General features: G+C 41.9%; 1 protein-coding gene and 1 long non-coding RNA gene across 4 annotated transcripts in view; one reads left to right on the top strand and one right to left on the bottom strand.

The window, feature by feature from the left end:
- The window catches only part of LOC139809354 (uncharacterized), a 115,794-nt gene extending 114,303 nt beyond the window's left edge, over positions 1-1,491 (bottom strand). Inside the window, exon 1 of the long non-coding RNA XR_011731090.1 lies at positions 1,093-1,491. This is a non-coding gene — a long non-coding RNA (uncharacterized lncRNA). The remainder of the gene's footprint in view (positions 1-1,092) is intronic.
- Tmtc2 (Transmembrane O-mannosyltransferase targeting cadherins 2) overlaps positions 1-26,499 on the top strand; it is a 201,239-nt gene that overhangs the window by 46,973 nt on the left and 127,767 nt on the right. The gene's annotated exons all lie outside the window — the stretch shown is intronic.

Here is a 26,499-nt window from a genome sequence, read left to right as displayed (position 1 = left end):
TTAGGTGTCAATTATTATGTCGAAAAATTACATTGATATAAAGTTACAGGTCTGTCTCCACACTTGTCAAATCTCTCTATATCTTTTTAAGAACAATAATCAAATCGTCCATTATTTATTTCTATTTATTTCCTCTTCAAGCGATCTCTATAAGCATCAATAGTATCCCGAAATATGAGTATATTCCGTATATATATATAGATAACACTCGTATATCTGTCACGCGAGACTGATTCATGAGAATCAGCAGCGAGTTATTCGGATTTGTACGGTACTTCGAACGCGTAAATCTAGCTTTAACAATGAGCACCAGTTACGTATCAGCTAAGTTTTGAACGAGCCAGCGAGCCGCGACAAAATGATCGCCGCTATCATTCCCGCCCCGTTTCCAACGACGTCGATCGCCGCTCTGGTGCACGACCGTTAAAAAAGCTAGCGGCCTATCTTTCCATTAACCCGTTTCTTCCGCACGGCGTGTCACATTGCGAGCGGGTATCTGCGGCATGCGAGGAAAAAATATAACGACGTTGGAACGTGGCATTCGCGATTGTAATAGCGATATACACACGAGGCGCGAGGGACACACAAACGAGTACACTCGTACGGTGACGAGCGTTTGCGGAACTTTCTCTGAAGCATGCATGAACAAGTAGAATTTTTTATTAGAGTCAGTACATTTACGCGTTTTTATGCTCGCCTGGAAGAAACTGATTATAATTAATCAGTTTTTATGGGAAGCAGCAATTCTTAATATTTCAATTAAATGGAAAATACATTTCTCCGAAGTGTTCAAAGGTATTTGAAGTATCTATATGAGATAAATTATGCATTGTTTTGGCTATTCAATAACTGTATCGTTCCGTAATTAGTTTTACCCGATAATATTTAATTTGGATGAGTGGAAGACTTTCTTTAATTTGACTGCGTTGTTTTTTCAATTTTCTTTCATTGAGCATAAAAAATCATTAATGCAACATCATCAAAATTAAAGAATTATAGATGATTTCTTCCTGACTTGCTCTATGCGTTCTTGCTTGATTTCTTTCTATTAATTTGAAAAGGCAAGGAGGTAAGCTGCAATTCTTTACGTACCCTTAGATGCGTAGACACCTCGTGTAGACGCTCCGGTCTACAATGTCACCGCGGCGCGTGCATTCACCCAGTGGATTTGACGTCACGCTTGGCGTGGAGAAGCTATCGGGTGTCTGCGGCTATTACCACGCCGACCATTAGTAACGCGATAACCCGAGGAAAGGAGGATCGACGAAGCGGCGGGTAGCTCCCTCGAGGCGGTGTATCGAGATATAGTCAAGCCTTACGTTCTACTCCGATGCGGCGTCGGCATATATCGGAATCGGGCCTGATAGGATGACGTTATTCGAAGCGTGGGTATATCTCCAATGCTGAAACTTCCGACCCGACTTTACGCAATTAGAGCGAACCCCGAAGCGCCAGATCGTCTGCTTGCTTCCTTTATCGCTCCGATCATATTCGGGTCTGTAAGTCAAACCGATGTGATCAATTAGTCGAAACGATGAGATATATCTGTTTAAAAAATGACATTATTATTCGCGAGAGAATACGGGCATAAACGACTTTAATTTTCTGTTACTCTCATAAAGTGATACATCTGTAATTAGTACACTCCTTTGTGATCACAAGAGAAAACGGTTTTATACTCTATAAAATATTAAAGCCGAAATGAAAAGACAATTTGTTAAAATTAATGGTAAGACGCAACTAAGCATTAATTGTACATTGAGAGAAAAGAAAACCTGGCACGGAAACTTTCACAGCCCGCTTTCTTCAGATTCGCATCACATTGCAATCGCGATACATAAATCTCTCGCGTTCGCTATTGGAAGTCGGGCGAAGTAGTTCCGTACTTTAAGATCGGTTTATTTATCGTGCGATCTCTCTCTCTCTCGGGTGCGCGGGTGCGCTCTCCCAGCGTTCCGCTTAAAAATAGCTTACTACAGTGCGTCTGCTGATTTATTCGCGGCGGTGTAATTCAGGGATACTTCCGCGTCGGTAACGATGAAAATGTTCGCAAGAATGGCTGCGCATCGAGCCGTAAGTCGCGCGGCGCAGCAGCAAGTGTTACGGTCCAACTCGCATTATTTCGTAGGCGGCGACCTCGCCGTGTGGGTGCAACACGGGGTGGACGGCCTTTCGGCAATAAAAATACTTGGCCCGTATCCAGCCTCGTTTATTGCCGGAATTTTCTTCCTTCTCCGTACGCGGTCGACCGTCCGGCCCGGCCTGGCCCGGCCCGGCTCGTGCGTCGCATTCATACGCTGCAGGTACATCAGCCGGATGTTGAGCCCGAGAGAGATCGATCAGGAGAACAACACTCGTACGTGGGGCAATAACATGTTAAGCCACTCGAGGTAAATACAGCCCGCCCGCTCGCGCCGGATTAACGAAAAATGTTTTAGGAATAGGTTTGGCATGTTGAAACTCTCTGTATGCTTGTTTATGTGTATGTGTGTGTGCCGTCATGGTTCATTATAATTTCAACTCTAAATTATAATTGATAATTAGAAAAATCGCTTGGATTAACGACGTTATTTGCAATTTAAAATTAGAAGAATCTCTATTTTCGTAAAATCGTTCCAGATAAAAAAAAATTAGAAAACTAAAATGGTCTTTGCCTATTAGAGCTTGGTGTGAACACAGTGGAGCTATTTTAAAAATCGTCAAAATTTAGGTGGCGTAAAATAGTATTACTTGTTGCAAAATTCGCACGCGTATAAATTCTCGTTATTTCCTTAATTATGCACATTGGCCAACGAACGCCAAGATCGATAAGTTGCAGCCGCATTGTCCTATATACACGTATATAAACGTACGGGGAATTTACATAAAACTGGCAAGAGAGTAACTAAGCGCGCGCACATAAGTGAAAAATAGCGCCGCTCGCCCCAGCATTTCCTATGCGACATCCTTTTCGAAATTGAGTCGGTCAGATAAATAAGAGATTGCGCGATTTTAACTGCGATGCCTATCATTACTGCCGTTTAAGTTACGCCTGCGCCGGAACGCGCCATCTCGGCCCGTAATTGCTATTCCCAAAGATTAATGTAAACAATTTCTTTTGCTGTAAAATGCAATTCTATAGGGTCGCACGGGTATTTTATTTTCGCGGCGACGATAACGATCGTGAGATAGGGTCGGCCGCGGTGTTATAAACCTAGCTAACGTACTCATATATTTACGTGTACATGATCATAAAAGGCTCAACAAATTTCATTTCCTGATCCCTAAGTCAAGTAGAACCGCTATCGGGTAAATTTCTGGGAAGTGCACGTGTGTGGGAAGTGTGTGTAGCGCCTCATCTGTTCGCGAGCCCCATTGCGTTTTTACCTCTCGTCCTTATCATTGCACCGGTCTGCATTTCCGTCGTCGGACCGCAAGCAACTATGCGATTGTTAAAAAAGCAAACAAACGCGCAGTTTCTCGTCTCGGTCGCTCGTCGCGATGTTTTCCGAGGTCTTTCCGTGTAAGAACGTGTACATATAACGCGACGGTGGTACCAGCCGCTGGTGTAGCGGAGAATGTTAGGTGCACGTGCGTTTTATTTCTCTCCACTCTACTGGTATTAAATAACGCGGAACACATTACACCGATAACGCGATGCGAAATTAAGCGGGGAGAAGATGAAACAGAGAGCGCTACATCGTTGTCCTACTTGGAATATTTTTTCATATGCACTATCCGTTTTAACAACATTTATTTAAATATCTGTGGGTTTGAAGCTAATTGTAAGAATGACATGACGCATTGCGCGACAAAAATAAAGCGAACGTGATATATTTTTGCGACAAATCTTACTTTTGATTTCAGTTCAGTAAATGGTTATGTAATCTATATATAGATATATGCACGTGTAAACTATCTGCGTTGAAAGTGGTATAAATCAGATTTTGAAAATCTCATTAAAGCGAATGCATTTACCTCCCGCAGTCGAATTTAACGGATTATGTTGATCTTCATTGAATAAAATATCGAAATATCGATGACTTTCCAGATTCCAAGTGATCGAAATGAAATTGTATTTGCGCAAACGAGACGTCTAGAATGTAATTAAATACAACGAAGCCTTTTAATTATTTGATCAAGTTTGCAGAGGAAGCTTTATATTTTCAAAGTTTTAGTTCCAATACTTAGAACCGCCGAGGTACTTAATATCAATTACTAAGAAAATGCAATAAGTAACGGCGTGCAATTTTCTCCAAGTAGAAATAAACTAGAATCTTTCGCAAGTGGATCAGAGAGTGGAAAGTGTGGATCAGAGATCCTGGGAAATAGATATGTCGCATAAAACGGATTCAGCGAGAAATCGATCTCCGCGCGCGAGACTCTCGCGCGTCTCGCTTTTTGCGAGGAAAGAGCGCGCGAGAGTTCTTATCAATTAAAACCGGCACGGGATATCTGTTTTTCGAAACGGCCGCGGGACAGGTCTTTTGATGTCTCTCATAGCCGCGCCATTTATTCGTTCCGCGTTCGCAGAATCGGGTGACAATGGCGGATGACGACTGCAGGCGCAACCCGACAGCGACACTTTCCCTCCCGCGCCGCGTCGAGATAAACCAAGCCCGGCCGTCCGGCGTGACTGACAGAATTAATTAAACCTAAAGGCAACAGCATCGGCGTCGACTTTTTGCGATTATTCTCACCGTCCATTTTTCCCATTCGTCGCGACGTAGCGAGAATGACGGCTGCAACGCGCTGCAGGTCGATTATCAAAGCAATGCGGTCAGATTGGTACAGTAGCTACGAAGGTAATAAATTCGCCTGTAAGACGATTCATCAATTTCATTGTCAGTTCAGTCCTGATTTTCCCTTTAACTTATTATTTTAATATCTATGTTATTATTATGCTCGCTATTATTAATACTGCCGTTATTATGACTACGTAGTTACTTTTTTCTTTTACAAAGCATTTATTGAACAATATCTCTTCAGATTCTTAAATCTATCTTCACTGATAAAGGCTTTTATAGAAGATTGCATTCGCGATATAAATTTTATCTTTTTTAATGACGATTATCATCGTTCACCCCTTTTACCTCTTGTGCCCTTCTCTTGAATCTCTGCCTCGTTTTCGTCTTCCTGATGCCTTGTCTCTTCGCAAAGACAGAATTTCGCCTGGCTGCACCGAGGTAATTCGTTCGACTGCTTATATTTGCGGAATTTATTGTCATTTGGTCCGTACGTTACGCGGCGCACCGACCAGTCCGCGAAGGGGCTTGTTTGCGACGTCGAGTGCTATCCCGGGGATAGTTGAAGGGGTCCGACCATTGTGCGGCCGCGATTCCGTGTGCGCCACACCGCTATCCGCTTTCCGCTTTCGAGCATACATACACAAAGACGCACGTGCGCATACACACATACAGGGGATGCAACCAACCTTCCCTCTCTTCGTCGTAGCAACCACCGAGTTTGCGGTTGCCGTCTATCGACGACCTACCCTACCCACACACACACACACACACAACACATACACACACATACACACACACGCGTGCACACGTGTCCGCGCTTCTCTCTTTCAACCGTCCACGACCCGGGGAGAACTTCCAAGCACAGACACCACAACGGCGAATATCGAGTTCGCATTGACTTCGCGCGAGCATGTCGGGAGGTCGATTAGACTTGTTTGGTATCCGCGGAACTTCACTGGCGGCTACGAAGGTAAATTAGACGCGCGCCAGCGCCTATTCTCGCGCACGCGAGCGGCTTTTTATTCGCTCGCGGGTGAATGTAGATAGTGAATGTAGCTCTTTTGTGGCTCTGGCAGAGCTTGAATACATGAGAAATGGAATGGTATAAATCCTGCGCGTAATGAAAATAAATTATGAGTTATTACAAATAATTCTAGTCCTCGAAAAGTATAATAGCTTCAGAGAACTGGCGTATTTGGAACGGCTACGTATAAAAAGAGTATATATTACAAAGCAGAGAATTATATAAAATAATAATCTAAAAAAAAAGGAAAATATTAAGTAAAATAGGCCATGATAAAACTATAGAATTAAGAATTAGAGAACTTTTTTTCATATAACCGCAAAAAGTTGTGCAGCAAAATTAAACCGCTGTTTATCTGATGTATGCATCAAATTCGGCATTACCGAATCAGTAATTTTGCAACATAAGCGAATCGATAACGCGTATGTGGAAGGTTTGTGACGTTTTGTCAATAGTATTAAATTCTCTTTCGGTAATTACGGCGCTAATCACGGATTTAGAGCGATTGGCAGATTAATTAACGTTTCAACCTAAGAATGAAGTTATTCGCAGTAATATTGTATAAATGCAATTTAATTAAGCGGGATCATAAGCTTTTAAAAGTGAAAGTGATTCTTATTTTTACTTCAATTTTTAATTAAAAGATTTGCATAACTGAAATACGTGCGCGGTGAAAGATGATCTTCAAAATTAATTTGACCGTATAATCGACAAATCCTGTTTTGCTTTCATTAAATCCGCGCCAACATGCATCTTGACGGTTAATGAATATTCGAAAAAAAAAGCTTTCAACTGCAATTCCAGGAGGTTCACATTGCACAACGTATCGCGCACGTTAGCGTCAGCGGGTTTCGCGTGTATGATGAAACCACGACCGAACGAGCCAATCCATCATAGAGTCAGCTATCATTACGCGGTGACACCTAGTATAAGCGCACGCGGATTTTCCCGTTCTCCCCCGTGCCTATCTCTACCTCTACACCCCGATCCACGTAGATTGGATCTAATTCCATTAACGAGGGCGTTCGGACGTTAACGATCCGCGGCCGGCGGCGCGCGAGAGCATGAAATCCGATCCGGAGTCACGCCCGTCCCGGAATTCTTATCCCGGGCGGGATTTATGTGCCGTCCCGACGACGAAGACGGGAAACACTTTCCGTGCCGATCGTCACGGGATCGCTCGGGGGTGGCAGGATCCTCGTACGAAGCGTCGGGCAGGTTGCGGCGGGAATCTAAATTGAATTTTTCCGTTTCATTTGACGATAAACCCGCCGCGTCGCGTTAAACAAACGCGACCGGCAAACGGCTGCCGCTCTATCGCGCGGGTCACTCCACTCACTCCGTATCGGCTATATAAAGTAGCTGCATTTCGTGTAACGCGAATAAGCAGAATTACCCTTAAAAAACAAAATCTCAATAAGACCTACCTATATATTTTGCGATCAGTAAAAATTCAATGTTTTTTCCGATGTTTTCAATATAAAAATGTTATAAAATTATTTTATCGAATTTTTTTTTATTTTCCAAATATAAAGAACTCTGTATACTCTGATAATTTATTTGCTTTAAACGTTGTTGTTGTAATGCTACGTATATGTATATAGTATTACGGAATTAAATGATTTTGCTTATTTATCTATTAATTGAATAAATATAATATTGTATCACATCAAAATAATTTTATCGATCGATTTAAGACAAATAAGAAATTAAAGCGAAAATGTACAAGTCATGTTTTAGCCATAAATTGCGATTTTATTATATTTTGGTACAATTCGCCACGTTTTACTATATACATCGCAAACTGCGTACGTTTATTTATGTACGTTTACGAAGCGTAAGGTTTGAACGTGCAGCGCGAAAATTGGCCTGCTGGATCTCGCTTTTCACGCCTCTCTCTCGGGAAATGAAATGTTAGTGCACGGTCACCCGATTTACGATGAACGAAAACGGTCTCTTTGCAAATGGCAATGGTGCGAATTTCTATTTAATTGTTCGAGCGGTAAAACTGGATCGATCGCATTTCCTTTATTATTCAATTAAATTTCACGTGATATTTTCGAACGCGGCGGTAAAAGCATGGTAATCCCCAGCGGTTTATATACGCGGGTCGCAAAATGCGGAACATAATTGCTTTTTCTTCAGAGGATTCGTAATTTCCCGGATCTTTATATTCCAGTTCCATTAGCCGTCTGATCTAGATTCTTACAGCCATACTCTCCATTGTTGCTGGGTGCTCTTTCATTGAACATAATATATAATATGTAATGTGTATTATCTTTTGCTCTTAAAACTATTAAATATTCGGAAAAGCATAAGGACTAGGAAGTCTTGCAGATGCCCTTTTCTTCGCAATATTCATAAAGTTTTATCTTTCAATTTCCTTATTTTCTTAACCTACTTTTCACATGTCTTCTTAATGTCGTATCTATCTATCTAACTGGCATTGCTTCAGCTTTTATCTAATATCCTTTTATATATTCTATGTAAAAATATTATTCCTAAAATTATTGTTTAATATTTTAAAAGCTAGTGAAGAACTCGACATATATAGTAAATTGATAATTTGTATAGCAACATATAGAAATACGTTTCATAAAGTAAAAAATATTATTTTATATTTTAAAACTCTATACAGTCCACATTTACGGATCATATTTCAATGGTATCTCGTGTTTTATATTTAATAAAAGATATTTTTACGGTATTTTGTCTTGTCCTGCTAACAATTGTAAAAAAAAAACTGTCATGCAAGCCACACCGAAGTTATTATTACGCGAATGAATTTTAGGACACGTGCGCGGGAGTATGTTATGATCGATTACAAGATCACTATGCGCCGCGCGGATATTAACGTAACTGCTACATACATTACGTAAGTGTCACCTGTGCGTCCCACTAGTCAGTCTTGGATAATTATTACGAACGTTCGATCAACATCGGACAGGAGCGACGCATCGATCAATGTTATCAAGGTAACTCTATTGCTAACAGAATTGTTGCTCGACGATTATCGCACCTGTGCTATTGGACACTCGATACTGTGAACCTATTACGACTTGATGCGGTATGCAGCTAATTATCGTCTCGCAAGCTATTATCACACGACACAGCATCCGCCGATTATGTCTATTTGTTACCAATGTGTCACAATCGTTTTACATCACTATCGCAGTATAACGAGATATACATAACTGAACACTTGGAACACTTCCAATAAAATAACTTTATAATCGTCTTAGATTTACCACTGTTTCCCTTTACATATAGAAATTACATAAAATTACACGAGGTATCTTTCAAGTTTAAACAATCAAATTTAAAAAAATTTATATGCAACAATAATATTTATATAAAATTAATATATCTTTAAGATTTATACAACATGTATTTAATATACAAAATTTTTATCTTTTGAGATAGTCTATATTTATGATATATGTATATAGCGGTTTTTAAGATGAAAAAAGCTTCTTCAAGATAGCTTTCAACGATCGATCGATCATACATCGTCGCGTCATATATCGCGTATAAGCCGATTTTTGGGGAAGTTTGCATATCAAACCTTATCGTACGATAATTCAAGACGAGAGAATAACAGAGATTCGTCGGGGTGAAACTCTCGCGAGGGCCGGGCGGAATTGGAGGCGAATTATGCGACGGGTTCTGGACGGAATCTAAAATCGAGCGGAGCGCGATGTCTCGTTGCTATTCAAGGAAACCTCTCGGATATTCACCCGGTCCCCAAAATGCGGTGCGGAGCAAACGAGGAGGAGCGAAGGGAGAGAGACGAGAGTTGCAGTTTTTCCAAGCCTGAGAGAAAGTTTGCCCAATTAAACGGGACTCGATGTTTACCGCTCGTTCCTCTTATCGTCGTCGAATCGACGACAAGGGCTGAAAGTAGAAATAAGGGAAACACGTCTCGCACATTCTTTCACCGCCCACCCTCCCGTACCCTCTTCCGAAGCATACAGCCCCCCGTTCCCTGCGCGCGACTTCGAGGTGGAATCGATCTCTTCGCGAAGCCGCCATTTATTTTCTTTCCCTCGTTTCTATTGGTAGCGCTTTGAAGGATGTACATCTTTTACATTATTTGACTGGGGGGGAAGGATTACGCCGGGCAGATATTTCACCGTTGCCTCCTATAAGTGGAGACTATATCGACTGCGGGCGGAATTGTATTTGATCGATCGTCGATTTGCTCGGCGCGTTCCCGAGACATCCTTGAAGAATATTAATTGCAGGGAATTGCGGGGAAATAAGTGGCGGTTAATTTATTGGATCGGAAGAAGGCTCAAAGTTTACCGGATGTACTCGAGAAGTTATTGCTTTACTTTAACGTAGAATATCAGTCAGAGGACGGAGGAGAGACGGCTACTTCCGTTGAGATCTCTCGTTACTCGTTACACCATAAAACGTGAAGTGTTAAAATTAATTCAATATTCTTATATAATATACCGAGAATCCAACTTGTGATTAGATATGATATTCGCGCAATTCGCGAAACGATGAACGATGAAAAGTTCACTTTGCTGAAGTATTAAAGTATCGGAGAGAATAACTTTTAGAGTTAATGCGATATTATTCGGAATCGCGTAACAAGCCTTTGTAGTTACCGCAAACCGCATATTACGCGATCCAATCGACATGCAGACCGATTTTTCACTAATTATAATAATTGATTCCGTCGATATCGCGAAAATGAATCGGGATATGCGCGTAAACCGCAAAACACATTCACATTGTTTTACGGGCGACAGTAATGGACAAATGAGGCCGACATTGCATCGAATTGCGTTGCCATAATTATCGCACCAGTCAGCAATATTTGCCCCCCTTCTCTCCGTATAATATCGTTCCCGCGACGTAGACATTTATCGCACCCCGGAGAGTTTCGCGCCGCAGGAAATAATTTGGTCGGCCGAAGATAGGGTAACATCGCGCGAGGTTCAGAAGAGAGGGGAGAAAATGTGCCTGGGGATGTGATGGAGAGTTGAGTATTCCGTTCTCTTCCGCTAACTCATAGATTTTCATAATGCTCGCCATTACGCCCGAAGTTGCAGCTGCCTGCAATGATCGAAACCTGGAAAAAATAAATTTTTTTTCTTTCTCGTTCAACGAAGGGTTGAACGAGAAACAAAAAAAAATTTATTTCACTCCGGGAAAAATTTTTCCTCGCACAAATAGAAATATGCGATACAATATTTCGAAATAAAGCTATATGTAATAATAAAAAGGAATAAACTGTGCATGTGTGCGTGTGTGCAATACGAATGAAATGAAGTAAATTAATTGTATATCAAATCAATATAACGACAAACGGGACGCGAAACAAATGAAATATCTCGCGTTTGAAACGTTTACATTAAATAAACGTATTTAAAGTGCTGCCCGACTGTATCCATAAATAGTATGAGAGTGGTGAGACCGGAACAGAGATCCCGGCATTAGGCAAAGGATTTTGGGAGGAAATCCAGTACGCCGTAACGAAAATAGAAAATGGAGAATAAGTCGCTGGGAAAACAGGAAGCGAGCGCGCGGAGAGAACGCTTTGTCATTCGGGAGCGGACAGCGCTTAAAGGATATGCATACGGTTCTTGTTATCTTGACCACGTTCCGCTTCGCAACGCATAATTTCCTAATGGATACTAATGACGTTCCCCGTGTGTGCCCAGTAATGCGTGTATTTCTGCTAATGTAAGAAGTTAACTCTCTTAGAATAACGTGCCTTCCCTCAGCGGCTTCGTCGTCGCTTGTGGAAAAGCGTATTATCGTTTAAAAGTAACATACGGCGTGTCGAAATAGATTTAAATAAAATTTCATTTTAATTTCCGCTATCTTAATTCGCAACGACACATTAAACGGCGTGCGACTATTACGATATAATGGAAATTATCGCGAGCAAAATTAATAAACTTTTAAATACATAATTAAATTCTCCATTATATTTGCATGATCAATTTTGGACTAATTGGAACTTTGATTGGATGCCGTTGCGTCAAAATTACTCGCCTCGAGTGCTTATATATGTTAAGGAAAAAAATCGTTTTATAAAGAATCACAGTGGGTAATTTTCATTTGACCTCAACGGTGCCAAAAACGGGATAAAGAGAACTGTGGGAAAAAGGGAATCACTTTATTATCTCCCAACGGCAGACTGTGTATAAGAGCAATGCGATATTAAGCGCAGAACCTCTCGAGTATGACATAAGTAATGGTGACAAAAGTATCTTCACCGCCGGTGTGTGGAAGAGACCATGAAAAGAAAAATATTTTCGCGCGAGGTAATCTGTCTCGGTGATATTCTCTATTGTCGCGCGCTTTATTACTGGTAATTGATGAAGCGCCATCGATTATTCTAAATCTTTCCACCTGCTGTATTTTTTGCACCTCCGACGAGTTCCCCGAGTTGAACATCAGTTAATCTTCGTTATAAAAAAATTTCTATAGCCATTTATATCGATGCTGGTATAATAAGCAGAACATTATAAAAATAATTCTTAGGTCGCCTATCAGACATTAAAGATTGTCTTCTTTAATTAATCTCAAACCACGATTTTGCTTAAGTTGACATATTAGGATACTATTCTTTAATTCAAATGGCTATATAAAAGTAGAAAAGTAGAAAATTAGACCCAACGACGAATTTTATTACTTATTTAAGCTCGAGTTCGTAATTAGAGATCTTCTTATAGAATTATTTTTAAAATTTGATGTTTAATTAGTAATTTTGAAAGGAAGAACGTACACGTGGCATGGTTTAAATTCCTCGTTTTTTCCTAAGCTATACTAGCACATCCTGTAATAACGGTGCTACCCACGACCGCCGTACAGCCAATCGGAAATTCTTAATTAAGTCGCGCGTTTTCCCACGATGCGTATCGCTACGCGGCTGCGATAAAAATATTTTCCCGGATAGAATTAATTCTAACCCGGCGGAGGTATCTCGGTTATTGGGGATAAACCCCGAGAGATGAAATTAAATTCCGCCTATATGCAGAAAGTTTTATTTTTACACAACCAAAGTACTGACTTTATTCACTCGATACCATAAAAACTGCAACGAGCGTATATCTTCGAAACTACTTAAAATATCAAACAGTCCGCCACAGCTGCAAGTTTTAATTTCCAGCGTTGGTGATTTAACTCTACATTAAAATCTGCAAGAATTTAAATTAAGTCTTCCACGTCAAAATTGCAATTTTGATATTGTGATAGTAACAGATCCTACATTAATCATAAATATCTTCTTAATCATAATCGACACAATAAATTTCTTTTATGAGATGAAAGTTTTAACTTTACTTTGATTTCAATAAAACTTCTCCAACATGTCACATATCGTAGTTATAACGTGGTAAAAATACGCTAAAATAATCCTTTTTGCAATTTTAATCGCAAATTTCTCATAATTGTGACGTGATGGAGCAATCTAGTAAACGAGATTGTATTCAGTGCCCAAAAAACTACAGAAAACGACTATCTTCGTCTTTGTGCGTTTTTTGTTGAACAGTGTAATTGACATGTCGTTTATAATTTAATTTTCGGCGATTACATTTGAAAAAGACCAATATAATCTTTTTTTAGGGCATGCAACATTTAGCTTCCCCGATTTGATTACAGTTTCAGACGTATCACTTCGTGATATCGATAAAAGGAGTCGCTCTGGTAGCTGAGTCGGTACCTTACGATGCCATGAAATTCGTACGATCTGGCTGACATCCCCTCGATAGCGGGTATTATCCGTGCATCAGGAAAGCCAGCATACATTTACTGTAATGAGATTTTGTCGAGTACTCTCCGATCTCATCGGTTCGATCAGGATTCGAGAGCTATTTCTTTTTACTGCTGGATCGTAACCATGTTCTAATTAAAATGGGCGCAGCCACGCAGCGCATTTGTGTATATATATAAAAATAGGTCGCATTTGTGCAAATAGAGGTAAATAAACAAGGGGGAAACTAACGAGCGACGGCTATTGGACGTTTAACCAACGAGTTGTGTATTTTGTTTAGTTCGATAGCATGCAAATGAATAGTCGGGCAACGGTAAATGGGAATATTTTCATTAAGATTTGAATGCAAGTGAAAAATTGGATTTACCAGGCAAACTATTAGTCGATAAAAGCTACGCGCACTGCGACGCCGCGGGAAGCGTAATAATAAAGATGTGAACAATCCGAACGTTGTCTCACTGTTTTTCCCTTTCATTTTCCTCGCAATTATTTCATCTCTAAGATTTATTCCATTCTTACGTTTATAACAGTTGAGAATCTTAATACGATCGTGTAACACTTTTAATGGGGCGTCGGAAACTTGATGCTAAAGTTCATGAAAATCACCGCGGAAAGTACTCGCATATCTCTCACCGCATTCGCGACGGCAGAAGGGCGAAAGGAGCAGCGAAAACGGCTAACGCGGCGTATCAGTTACTGGGCTCGTCTTAAGAGCCACGTGGAGCCGCGAGGCAGGGAACGGGCGAGCCAATTAGCGGTCGTTAGAGTTGCAAATAACTGGGAACCGCGTGTATAGCCGCGTAATGCAACGCCTTGGAGGTGGCGCGCGCCGTTTGTTCGGGAGGCCGCAGCAGTCGGAGAACGCCGGGAGATGCCTTCCTACTGCTCGTCCGGTAACTGACTGGGGCACGCGAAACATATTTCACCACTAATGGCCGGCTTAGCATAATGTATGCCTCGGGCCGGGCCGCCGCCAATCCTCCCCTCCCCCGTTCGCGGGGGAAGGGGGTCGAGGAGGAGGTAGCTACTGCACAGCTCGCGTCCCACTCCGTTTCTACCGTACCAATGCTCATCTCCTGTCAAAATAGATGTTCGTTATCCGTTTCTGAGTTATCGTCCTTCTCGCCGAGCTTCTTCGAGAGGGACTCCCGGTTTGGAAATCGATCAATCGCGGTCACGACCGACCACGGCCGCCTGTCATTGAAATTTTTGAGATAAACGCGCGATCGCTTCCGAGAAAATCATACGTGCAAAATATCGCGATAATAAATAGACCAGTGGTGTTTTGAACACAGCTCATACAACAGCAATCAGTTTTGTAATGAAATGTTGCTATTTGTAGAAATATTTAATGTATAATTGATATTGCGTTGCCGTAATGTTCAATATGTAAATCTAATTTTCGTTTTTAATTAGCTTTCGATCAGGGAAAATATGTATATTCTGTATTTACTTTTGTGTTATACAAAAGAGCGTGTTATGCAAAAGAGAAGAGAGACGGATATATATACATAATATATATATAAGAATGTTATATGCATTAAAATGACTAGGTAATTGCAACTAAATATGCGAGGCAATATCGCAGTTTAATTGGGAAAAGCTCAAATATCTAAAAACTCGTACCATAGAAATCTTTTTGTTAATTTGGAAAACGTTGTAAAAATACTATCACTTATTAAACTTACGTGTTTGCACTTTATTGTTATCGTTCCACAATAGCCCGGGGAATGGAAAATAGATCCGTGGTATAAAGCGCTGTTTCTATTTTTATACAGAAACGAAGGTACGCGACTTTTAGCGGGGCGCGCGGCCTTTATATTTTTCGTGCGGGTGCCTTCCTCGCGCGGATATTGCTCTCGGCATAATGGCGTGGATCTCAGATGCGAGATTCTAACAAAGAGGCGGATCATTCTTAAAATAGCGCAGGGAACACTCTCAAACCCGGAAATCTTTCTTGATAAGATCGACTGAGCGCGGCGCGGCGTGGCTCCCGAAATGGGAAATGTCTGTTCTCTCTCTGGTTCTCTCAACCCCTGAAAATGTTTTCCGAGCATACGATAAGGGTGATGACTGGATTTCACGGTCTCACCGTCTCGCATACGCGAGAAGTCGGGTTAATTTATAATTGATCGCCCTGGTAGAGTACTTCCGTATACCTTGGAAAGGGGAGTGAAAGGTATCATTAATTAATGAGTAGATAATAAAATTATTGAAACGAGGCTTATTGGATTAACGTCTTTTCCTCAAATTTAAATTTAGCTAATCCTACAAAGGATTTAGTATGATTAAATTATTTATATTTTCTATCAAAAATGATTGCTAAAATCGGTTAAGAAAGCATTAATAATTATTGCCAAGAATTTAATAACGGATTAACTGAAGTACATTTTAATCTTAGAGATTATCAAGTTTTTTGGTAAGACGCTTAAAAGCCCATCGAAGCAAGCTCTTGGTTTTGAAACCGATAACTCTTGGACATTGGTTAGTCGCAAACAGATTGTTAGACGGTACGACGCCTGCGAGCTGGTGATAGTTCGTTGAAAGATATAGGCGCGGCATCTATTAGACCCTGCTCAGCCGATCGGATCGAGCATGTACGAGCCGGCACGAGCCGTGGCCCAGGGGCCATGGACCACCGAGCCGGAATCCTGGGAATTGCTGCGCTATCGGGGCCGAGTAATTTGTCGAGAAGCCAGTGGACTAGCCGTACGGCGCTGCCGACGGGATTTAAACGGATCCCACCGACCGCAGGAGGGAAATACCGGGAGTGCCCTTATTCGACCGATGTACTCGCCCGCTCGCTTTCGCGAACATCCCCCACATCGCGAACGGGAACGGAGTCTATTCCGAAGGCATTCGCCTCTCATTCCAATATAATGACCAGTATTCTCTCCTTCTATATTATAAAATCGTATTCCTCCCCTGAGCAACTGGCCGGCAGTTCGAGCTCGCCGTCATTCAGAAACAAACTTCTCGGCTATTGTTCCATGGCATTGTGCGGGAACCGCGAGACGTATCATCGTGAGTTTCGATGATGCGTATTATGTGAAATGTATTGAATAGCCTCCGCATAATACAGCTAAAAAGTCCAAGAGGAATCGTAACGTAGTTGAGAATGCATGGCACGACGAGAACGAGATTCATTGTAAACGTCTTTTAAATTTCCAATCTTCATTCTAGATAGATTTTGCGATCAATTTGAAAGCAGACTTAACTTCGATATCAAGTTTCCGTTGAGAAAATGTTGACAAACTGAAATAACGATAAATTGCGAAAAATACAATCTAGGAGAGCGAGAAATATGATTTATAAAATTAGAAAAGGCATGACAATGTGGCGGAATTATTAAAAATCTAAATTATATTCAGATTTTGAGTTTTATCTAGGAATTTAGTATCACGCTTATATTTACAGTGAGCAACTATGCGTATCGTGCACAAAGCGCAGAACGCTTTACCACTTGTTTAATTTCAGCGACGCTCCCGACTTCCTCGTAAAGGAGCGGCGCCGCATGTCCGTCTGTGGGCGTTAAGGGTGCTTAGTCTTTGTGTTCTGTCTCTTGATAAAAGCCTTAGTTGCTTTTCATTATGCCGTTCATTACACCATCCCCTTAAACAGAGAAGCTTCTGACGTAAATTCTGAAAATACCGTTAAAGGTGGGTTTTGCGACTGTTGTTTAAACGACGTGAATCGATTTTCTGTGGAAGCGTTAGATACGTAAATAAGAGATTACTATGCACGCGGGCGAGATTTATGAAATATTTAAAAGAATTAATGTGTGTAGCTCGAGATCAGGAAAAACAAATAACACTGTAGAGAACAAAATGTAGTCACGAGATATGTTTCAATCGAACGATATCTTTTTCTAGAATTAAGTAATAAATATGAGTGGCACTCTCATAAACCGATAACTGAACAATTCTTGGATTTCTTAAGAAGTAAATTCCATCTTCTCGTTTCCAATAAACAGTTCACTGTGTATTGAAATATTTCAATGTTCCTCTTCTGTAAGATTTTATTACGTTCTATCTCAATCTAGATACGATAAAAAAAAGATATAATAAAACCCTTCTTGAATTTCTCATGATTATTGTCATTTCAGAGCGACGACGTCAATCGATACACATCGGTTTATTATTTTCGCGAGAACGATCACACGCCAAATAGAATAAATCGACGAGGAAGAAACTCGCCGGAACGAGATCGCTCCGCCCTTGGTTTCCTTCCCTTCTCGAACTTAGCCGTCTAAACGCAATCACACGATCGGGTAACTTTCCAATCTCGAGTTAACGGTGTGCGTTTCCCAAATCTTCGGGTCCCTACACCCTCTGTCCAATCCCTCCCCTCGCCTCTATCCATCTTCGTCTCTCACCATCCTCGTTCGTCACCACTCTCCATTTCCTTCCTCATATTTTTCCCTTTCGCGCTTTGCTTCCTGCCTCTCACCATAGTATGTTTACTCTCGTCCTTCCATCCCCACGAGTGTCCCTTAGCTCTTCGGTTTGTCCCCTCGCTTTCGTACACATTACCGATGTTCCGGGTTTCTCGTTCTCTCTCCCTCTCCCCCCTCTCTCTCTCTCTCTCTCTCTCTCTTTCTCTCTCTGTCTTTCTCCCTCTTCGCCGTTTGTTCCTTATTACTTTATCTTGTTCCCTACCATTTCCTCAGTTCTGCCTCGGGTTGAACCGCTACGTTTAACTCTCCCGAAGTTATCTCGATCTCGTTTTAAAATAATCCAACTCACGCCCAACCACCTCTATCCCCCGCGCGTCCTCGCCATCGTCGCCGCCCTAGGGGTCGATCTTGGAGCTTAGTTCTACACCGTACCTGTTACCCTCCGCTAGCAACCCTTTACACACACACATCCACACACACATTCTCTCTCTCCCTTTCTCCCTGCGCGTCCTATGCCCTGCCAAATTCACGAAACCCAAACTGCGGCAATTAGAAACCGCGACGCGGCCCAGAAACGCAGTCGCTTTTAAACGCCGCGGGCCTCCACTGCCACACTCTCCGTCTCCCACAGAAAGAGAGGAGAACCTGAAGAAAGGCGGGCGAGCAATAGAATGTTGCTACAAATCCGACAAAATAAAAGAGTTACGAAAGATTGCGGGTAAGCTAGTGGAAGTTCCCGTGACGTCATGAGACAATCCGAGTTTTCGAGACGATCTTGACTCATTTTCTCTCATATTTTAATATTGTAGATATTATAAATTGGTTTATGGATAAATTTAACAATTATGCCATTTCTTAATAATAAATTTTAGTAACAACAACTTCTAAAACTACATATAAATTTTAATTCTTTTCCTGTTTGTACAATAAAAAGATATAATCTTATTATATAATGCAATAATGAAATTAATATTTAACTCTTTAATAGTGAAAATTTGTATCAGATTTGTGCAAATTTCCATTGTACAAGTCTCATATGCAAAATCAAGTAAAGTTTGAAACAAGATTAAGCGAGCAGTGAGATAGCGCTGTTATTGATTACACATCGCTACGATTTTAGATATCGATCTTATTCCGGGGCGAGTAACATTATTGCGAGTCTGGGTCGCTTTCTCGACGGAAATAAAATTTGCATTCTCATAACGACATTCCGCGACGAAGTCTCGCGCGAATTCTAACTGCGTACAAAGCGAAGGCGCCGCCGGGCATCGCGTGGTACTTTGCAAGATGGAAAGGGCGAGGAAGGACAAAAGCGAATTGCGACGTCGCCCGTGCGGCAAGGGAAAAAAGTTTAGAAGGATCCTGGAATAATGGCGGGACTTCAATTTATCGGGCTTGAGAAGAGCGAGAAAGAGAAATGGAAAAAGAATTTGCCTTAGAAAATGCCGTGTTATACGTTATTCTTACGTTAATCCGTTAAATTCTTAATAATAGTTTCCCTAGACGCAGAAGAACAACAAAATATTACTAAACTTGTAAGTAAGGGCCGTGAGTTATGTCAACTTTTCCAAACACGATTGAAGTTAAAGACCACAGGATAGCGTTAAATCTTTTCAGAAGGATTGGGAAGGGAATCATCCCGATCGGCGAGGCCATAACTTGAAATTCCTTCTTTTTCTTAGTGAAAAGATTTTCTGACTTTACAAATAGAAAGAAGACATTTTATATCACGTTAAAGTGTAATTATGAAACCTTGTATATAAAAATTTCATATTTATATACAATTCATATCGCTGTTTTGCTTCACGACTGTTATTTATCTCACGCATTATGTTGCTTACGTATTCTACTTATATTTTCATATATTACTTCTCGACCCTGACCGCGCACAGAGTCGATCTTTTTAACCGCGGTAGGATCTTCGCAAGCGCTGGTCTGCTTATACGAACAATATCGTCGGCTTGACAGGGAAGAAAGCGCTTTCCTCTCCTAGGGTGAGCCGAAAAAGCCGCGGTATTAGAAAGCGGGTGCCTTTGTCCGGCGACTTCATTGTCCGCGCCGCGAAAATATTCAGGAAGCCCGGGCAATGAGAAGCCGGCCCCCGACGTTGAACGCACGTTATCACTCTTTATACGGCCGGCCGATTAAAGTATGAATAATTTATACCCCTTCGCCGCACGCGGTTCGCGAGCGCATATTTGGGGTATTTCCAGCGAGAGGATTTAATCGAGCGAAATCGACCCTTTGACATTTTCGAGAGAATCGACGGCTTTTACCTTAATCCTCTTTGAATCGGAAGAACTTTCGAACGAGCACATGCCGCCACATATTCGTCCGAACACAGTGTACAGTTAGTTTAATCCTGATGTGTTTAATCTGGGTAGAAACTGTTTTGCTGAACTCTATTATAAATTCAAAAAGCTTCTGAATGTCCGTTGCAAATATCTACATTTATAGCCAACTTCCATCGCAGAATACGCTTTTGAAAACTGTGAATGATTGTAAAAACGTAATTGTGTTTTAAATGTTGAGTATATGAGTTTGATATATGTTTTACCTTTTTTTAATTTTGAAAATATTTATAACGCTGTACTAAATATATATACATATGATTTTCCGAAGTAATGATGTGATTGCTATAGAAAAGTACAAAATTGGATTAAAAAGAATTAAATGTTAAACTCAACTTGAGTATAGTGGATCTTCATATCCTCTTTTTCTTTCTCTTGCGATTACACAATCGTTATTACCGCCGCTAAAAATGGTAATCACAGAGACGGCGCAAGAAACACTTTATCGAAAGCATCGTTCACTACGATGGAGCATTAAGCGCTAAAACGCGATAGCGCTTAATGCTCCATCCCGGGTTTCATTAAGCCAAACGCATTTGCGCTTATATCCGTCGCGCCCAAGATCGCAAAATAAAACGTCCGACCTTATCGCGAGAGCGGCTACATCTTTTCGCATGCTAATTAAGCGAGCTTTATTACGGGCCTCCCGTCCGGGAGGCTGACGCCCGCGCGGATTTACGACGATACGCTTCTTCATCTTTCTGACACTTTCGGAAGACTGACGTTAGTTACCATCCTTTTTTTTTTTTTTTTTTTTTAACGAAATGAAGAACGATATTTTCTTCCCCGCTGTGCTTATGAAGGAGACTAACGGAAAGACTAACTATAATGAAAATTAATATTTAGCGCAATGTGCCGTGACATTAATCTTCGTTTCTTCTCATCCGAAAAAAATCGGAGGTTCTTTTAGACCACGCGACCGCACAGACTCGGCGTACGTATCTAATATAAATCCATCTCGAAATTCTCTTCCAATATCTCTCGACGTCCGTCATCACGGCGCCGAAGGAGGAATGATTCGCGGTCGGGACAACATCACGTCCCCGCGCCGTCATCGGTACCATAAATTTTGCGGAATCGATTGATCGGCAGCGCGCGTTCTCGTTGATATTCCGCGGGTATAATCCGCCGCAGGCGCCACGCGATGCATTCGTCGCTGCCGCGAGCAGCGCGCAACAATATCTTGCTCTCTTCTTCTTTCTCCCTCTCGCTCGCCTTCCTGAAATCCCGTCTCCTGAAATCCCACGCTCGCTTTCTTCTCTCTTTCTTTTTTCTTTCTTTTTTTTTACGCGCGACAAGTTTTCTCGTTAGCATTCCGTGTCTCGCGCGCCGCACTCTCGCGGTTCAATTTGCTCGCTATGCATAAGGCATTATGTGAACGAGAACGCCGTCATCGTCGTCGTCGCCGTCGCTGCGGACGTCGCGACGCGACGCGCCGCAGCAGCAACAGCAGCAGCTAGCTCGCGCGCTAGTAAAGTTCGCTGCTGCGCGCCGCGTCGTTGCCAACGAACGTGCTTTACGTGGTCGCATTTACCAAAATTTACGCCTCCGTGTTAACCCTCCCGCCGCCGCGCCGCCCCGTCCGCGTCGGCGGGCGCTACCCCGAGAATACGAGCGCGAAATGGGTCTCACTTTTCTCGAGGAAATGGCTTCCCGGCCCGCCGAGACGCTCGCGTGGTCTTATAGCGGTCGTACTGGCGTACGCCGCCGCCGCGACGCAGGATGCGCTTTGTACGACACCGTTGCGACGTGCCGTATAAAGAGTCCCGGTTAAGGATTCTATACGCTCGTCCACGCACGGATCCCATCCATTCGCTTCTCCACCCATGTATTTCTCGCGCTCGCATATTGCACAGGGTGTATATGGAGGACGAGTTCTCCGATTGCCACTACTAAACTTGCTACCAAAGCGCTATACGTTTTGTCGATAAACCGACCAATATTACATTTCACTGTCGCATTTTCGCTATACGTAGTTAAATCTCAATAAACTGATGTTTGTATCTCTCGGAATAAAACAGACGATGAATGGATAATCGCGTTTTTAAATTAATCGAACAACGAAATGACATCGATATTTTTGAATAAGTTAAAAATGCTGTATTATTTTTCGTGACTATATAAAAATATCGATGATTTAATCCGTCGTTGATTTCATTGTCGATCGACGATGAATGGATTAATATTGACGTTTCTGGATGAATAATGAATCACATTTGCGCTATACCTTTCGTTCACGGTCGACTTTTCGACAGAAATCGGAGATTGTCGGGCCGCGCGAAATGGGGACTCTTTTCGACATTTTCGGCTTTTCGCGCCGATGTGGTAGCGACAGCACCGCGGGGGACATATTTCGCGACGCGACACCATGAAGCGTACGTTTCGAATAGAACGTCGCGCTAACCATTCCACGCACGCTCGGCACCGCATCCCGACATATACTATTGCCGTCGCTTTTTTTTCCCCCGTGCCATATTGTGCGCACGACGCCGCGCCCCATATATTCCTTTGTTGCATTAAATGCCTCTCTCCGCGATGCCGTTCGCGCGCAGCGCCTTATTGCAATATATGCGCGCGGTACGTAGGTACGCTACGTCTTATTACGTATTCACTAGTTTCTTTCCACCCCGTATGACGGTCCTCTCATGTTCAATTTATTGCGCACATTCGCGATTCTCTTTATACGAGGGAGATCCTCCTTTTTGCCGGGGTACAACAGAGGAAACGCAGAGAGGGCGAATCGTGAGAGGACCTCAAGCCGTATTATTAAATTTCTCGGCTTAACCGTATTGAGGAAATATAGCGTCGCGCGCGGCTGCATAGTCGTTGCTCATTCATTAAAATACAAATTCCCCATTATCATCCTTTGTCAAGAGCAGTAGCTTGCGTTAAGAGTCGCGCAGTCGGCTTTTCCCTCCCCCCCCTCCTCCCGCCGGGCATACGGTTCTCCCGTACATTTTTCAATAAAGCTATCCCGGATACGGTAAGCATATTTAAATGAGGTTTCCACTGTTCCTTTTGCGCTCGACTATCGCTATGAATACCGGTAACCGTCGAAGCAGCGCGCGGTCGACCGATATCGATGACGATTAACAAATACTCCGCTCGCAAAGCGAATGAACTGCGGATAAGCATAAGCTCCCTTGGGTTGCAAATTGTACACCGCCGCGAAATTATAGCCCTCTGTAAATACGCCGCTGCCCGGCGTATATTCCCTCGCAAAACTGCGCGCTACCATTGCGGTGGGTTGTATGTACATAAAACGGAGCACCTGGCAACGACGGAAGTCTGTGATTTGACGGAAGGGAGAGAGAAAGGAAAAAAAAAGAAGAAAAAGAAAGAGAAACGCGAAGGCGCAGAGAAAATGCGTCACGTGTGTATCGTCGCTGGTAAATTCCAACGCATACCTCGTGGCATTTTCGTATTTTCGCGAGTTTGTCCTCTGCTCTTTCTCTTTTCCGTTTCCGCGGCGAGCGAGAGAGGCGAAAAGAAAATGGAAACGCGAGGCATCGCGCGCGCGCGCGGCGTACTCAGAAAATAGGAATAATACCGCGACGAGAGAATATTCCTCGCAGAAATTACTGTGTCGCATCTGCAATTTTTCACGGGGACAGACCGGTTGGAGGATGTTACGAACCGCGCGTTTGTCCACACACAACTCGAGCGACTCGGTACTATACGACCGCGTGTGCAAAAATTTTCTGGCCGTTGAGCCAGCAACAAACCTCAGCAAGAAAATTCGCCCGAAGGTAGATTGGTGGTATTTATATGCACCACGCCCCTCTCATAATATATTTTTTGAAAAATGTTTCTCTTCACATTCCGCCATAAAGTATTTCGAAATTTACATCTCCCTGACGGAAATCCCTTGATTAATTGAGAGATGACATTTGATATTTATTTCCATAATTATTTATTCATCTGAAATGTTTATATCCTCTTGATTTATAAAAGTTCGAGAATTATTTGTTTGCTTCGATATTTTTGTTAAGAGGATAACTATTTAGAAGATAACTATTTACGGTAAATTAGTTGATTAAATAAAGTTTATCAAAAATGAACTGTGGAAATTATGTGTGTGATTAATAACATTCAGTTAATTTATATAAAAATCTATTATATTTAACAAATAAAATGTATCTTTAAATTTTATAATGTTAAAAAAACAATACTTGATTCTTTATTCCTTGAGAAGAGAGAGAACCATAAAAAGTCTTGAAACACTTTTTCGTTTAGCAAACCGGTTTTGCAAACGTTTTATCTGTTTGCGTCTGTTTATTAAGACATTATAAAAGCGTCGGAAATGTTCTTGCGAAAATCTCTAGATTGACTAATAAACAAACAATTCTTTTCTGTTTTGTTAATATTCTTAATAACAATCTTATTTTAGGGATAATATAGGTCTGATTTTTTTTTCCAATTAAAATAAGATTAGGTAAGATACATTTATCTAATATCTTAATAACGATCTTATTTTAGGGCTAATACAGGTCTAATTTTTTTCAATTAAAAAAAGATTAAGAAAAAAACACATTTATCAGAAGAAAGAGTTCCTAAATTATTAATTCGCATCGCGATGAATCAATTTTTGTGGCTGTTCTCCAATGGCTATGTATAGATGTACGAAAACGTACGAATGTCGGACAGTCATCCCATAAATTTCCGCGTATAGTTATCAAACGTTACCGATCAAACGTACCTAATGCCCCGTAATTGACCATAAGCTTTAACATTACGAGTCATAGGAAATTGAGGTTAACGATCATTTAATTTACACTGATTATACGTAGTGTCTGAAAGTATCGGGACGCTAATTGAACGGCGAATTGACCTTTCACATCGCTCGTATGAAGCTCGTTAGCGAAAAATCAAATAACGGATAAAAGTACTTGTAACAATGAAACAAGTCATATAAGCTCGGAACCGGGTGTACGATCAAACAACACGTAACGAAGGATAATGGCCCCGAGTCGTGAGTTGTCGCAGTTAATCCGGTAACGGGGATATTGTGTCGTGCAGAAATTTCCGAGCCTTGGTTGATAGCATTTTTATTGATAACGACGACGAAATAATTTTAATTTTTTTCACTTATAATGCAATTACCAATGCGACGCGGCAAAACTATTCCTTACAAGCAGAAGATGAATTTTTTCGTACATTCTCCTCTTTTTTCTCCGTCTATGACGTATCGCATAAATTAAATGTGTGTCGAGTGTAGCAGTTGAACTGCACCAAGCTGCAGAACTGCTGAAACCAGTATATGCGTGTCTCTAATGGCTGCATAGTGAGTAGTCGATATTGCTAGTAAAATCCGATATTATTGGTAAAATGCGCGCGTATACGTGCGAGCGATTTCCTGTCCACGCATTGTGCGCGGATATACGTGCGTGCACAGATTCCAACTAGCCGACGTGCGTGACGAGGGTGGCATAAACAACGACCGTAATAGAAGGAGCGAAACAGGAGCACGAGTGCTAATCGCCGCGCGAGCTTGCGTGAAACATAAAACGGGCACCGGGCATCGTCGTATAGGCGGCCGTATTAACGTCGCCTCGTTGTGCGGGAATCGTTCCCGCTAACAATAAGCGGCGAGAGTATCGCAAAGTGCCGTTTCTCACGCGCCCCCGCGAGGAGGCTGCGCGAGAAAATTGTCGTAATTTTTAATTACGCACGAACGAACGACTTTAATGACGCTTTTTATCGCCGGTAACGGATTTACCGTAAAGACGCACGAGCGCAACTTATGCAAGTTGCTCTTTTCAAAGTGGCTTTAGTCGTGTCGCTTTGCCTAAAATTATGCGACGAGAAAAGTCTGTCAGTCTCTCTGAAAATTAACTTCTTAATTCTTCAGAACTTTTCAATCCGCAACACTAAGAAACTTTATAATTAAGCGGTTCCAAAATTGGTAATAAAAACATCTTTTCAAAATTCCCATTTGTCACAGCCTATGTTTCACGATTACGTCAAAATGGTTCGCTGTCGCATTAGGCGACTCGACTTAAAGAGAAAGTACTTCTCGTATTGTCGCGTGTCCAGGAGAGCGAAAAATTGAGACGTTTCTTCCGGCAAGCACGAAATCCGACGAGCGAACACGACGCTTCGTCGTCGGTCGGTCAAAAAAAGAGAGAAGGAAGAACGTACCGCGGAGTTTTGGAGCTGATTGATATAATAGCTTCGCCGCGACATGTCGAAAGGTTGCGCTTTTTTCGCGCGACATACGATTGTCAGCTTGATGAGGTTCCATTACGACCGCCATAAATCTTTCG

This window comes from Temnothorax longispinosus, chromosome 1, assembly GCF_030848805.1.
Source record: "Temnothorax longispinosus isolate EJ_2023e chromosome 1, Tlon_JGU_v1, whole genome shotgun sequence".
In the NCBI taxonomy this organism is placed as follows: Eukaryota; Metazoa; Arthropoda; class Insecta; order Hymenoptera; family Formicidae; genus Temnothorax; species Temnothorax longispinosus.
This window is presented reverse-complemented; position numbering and strand designations above follow the sequence as displayed.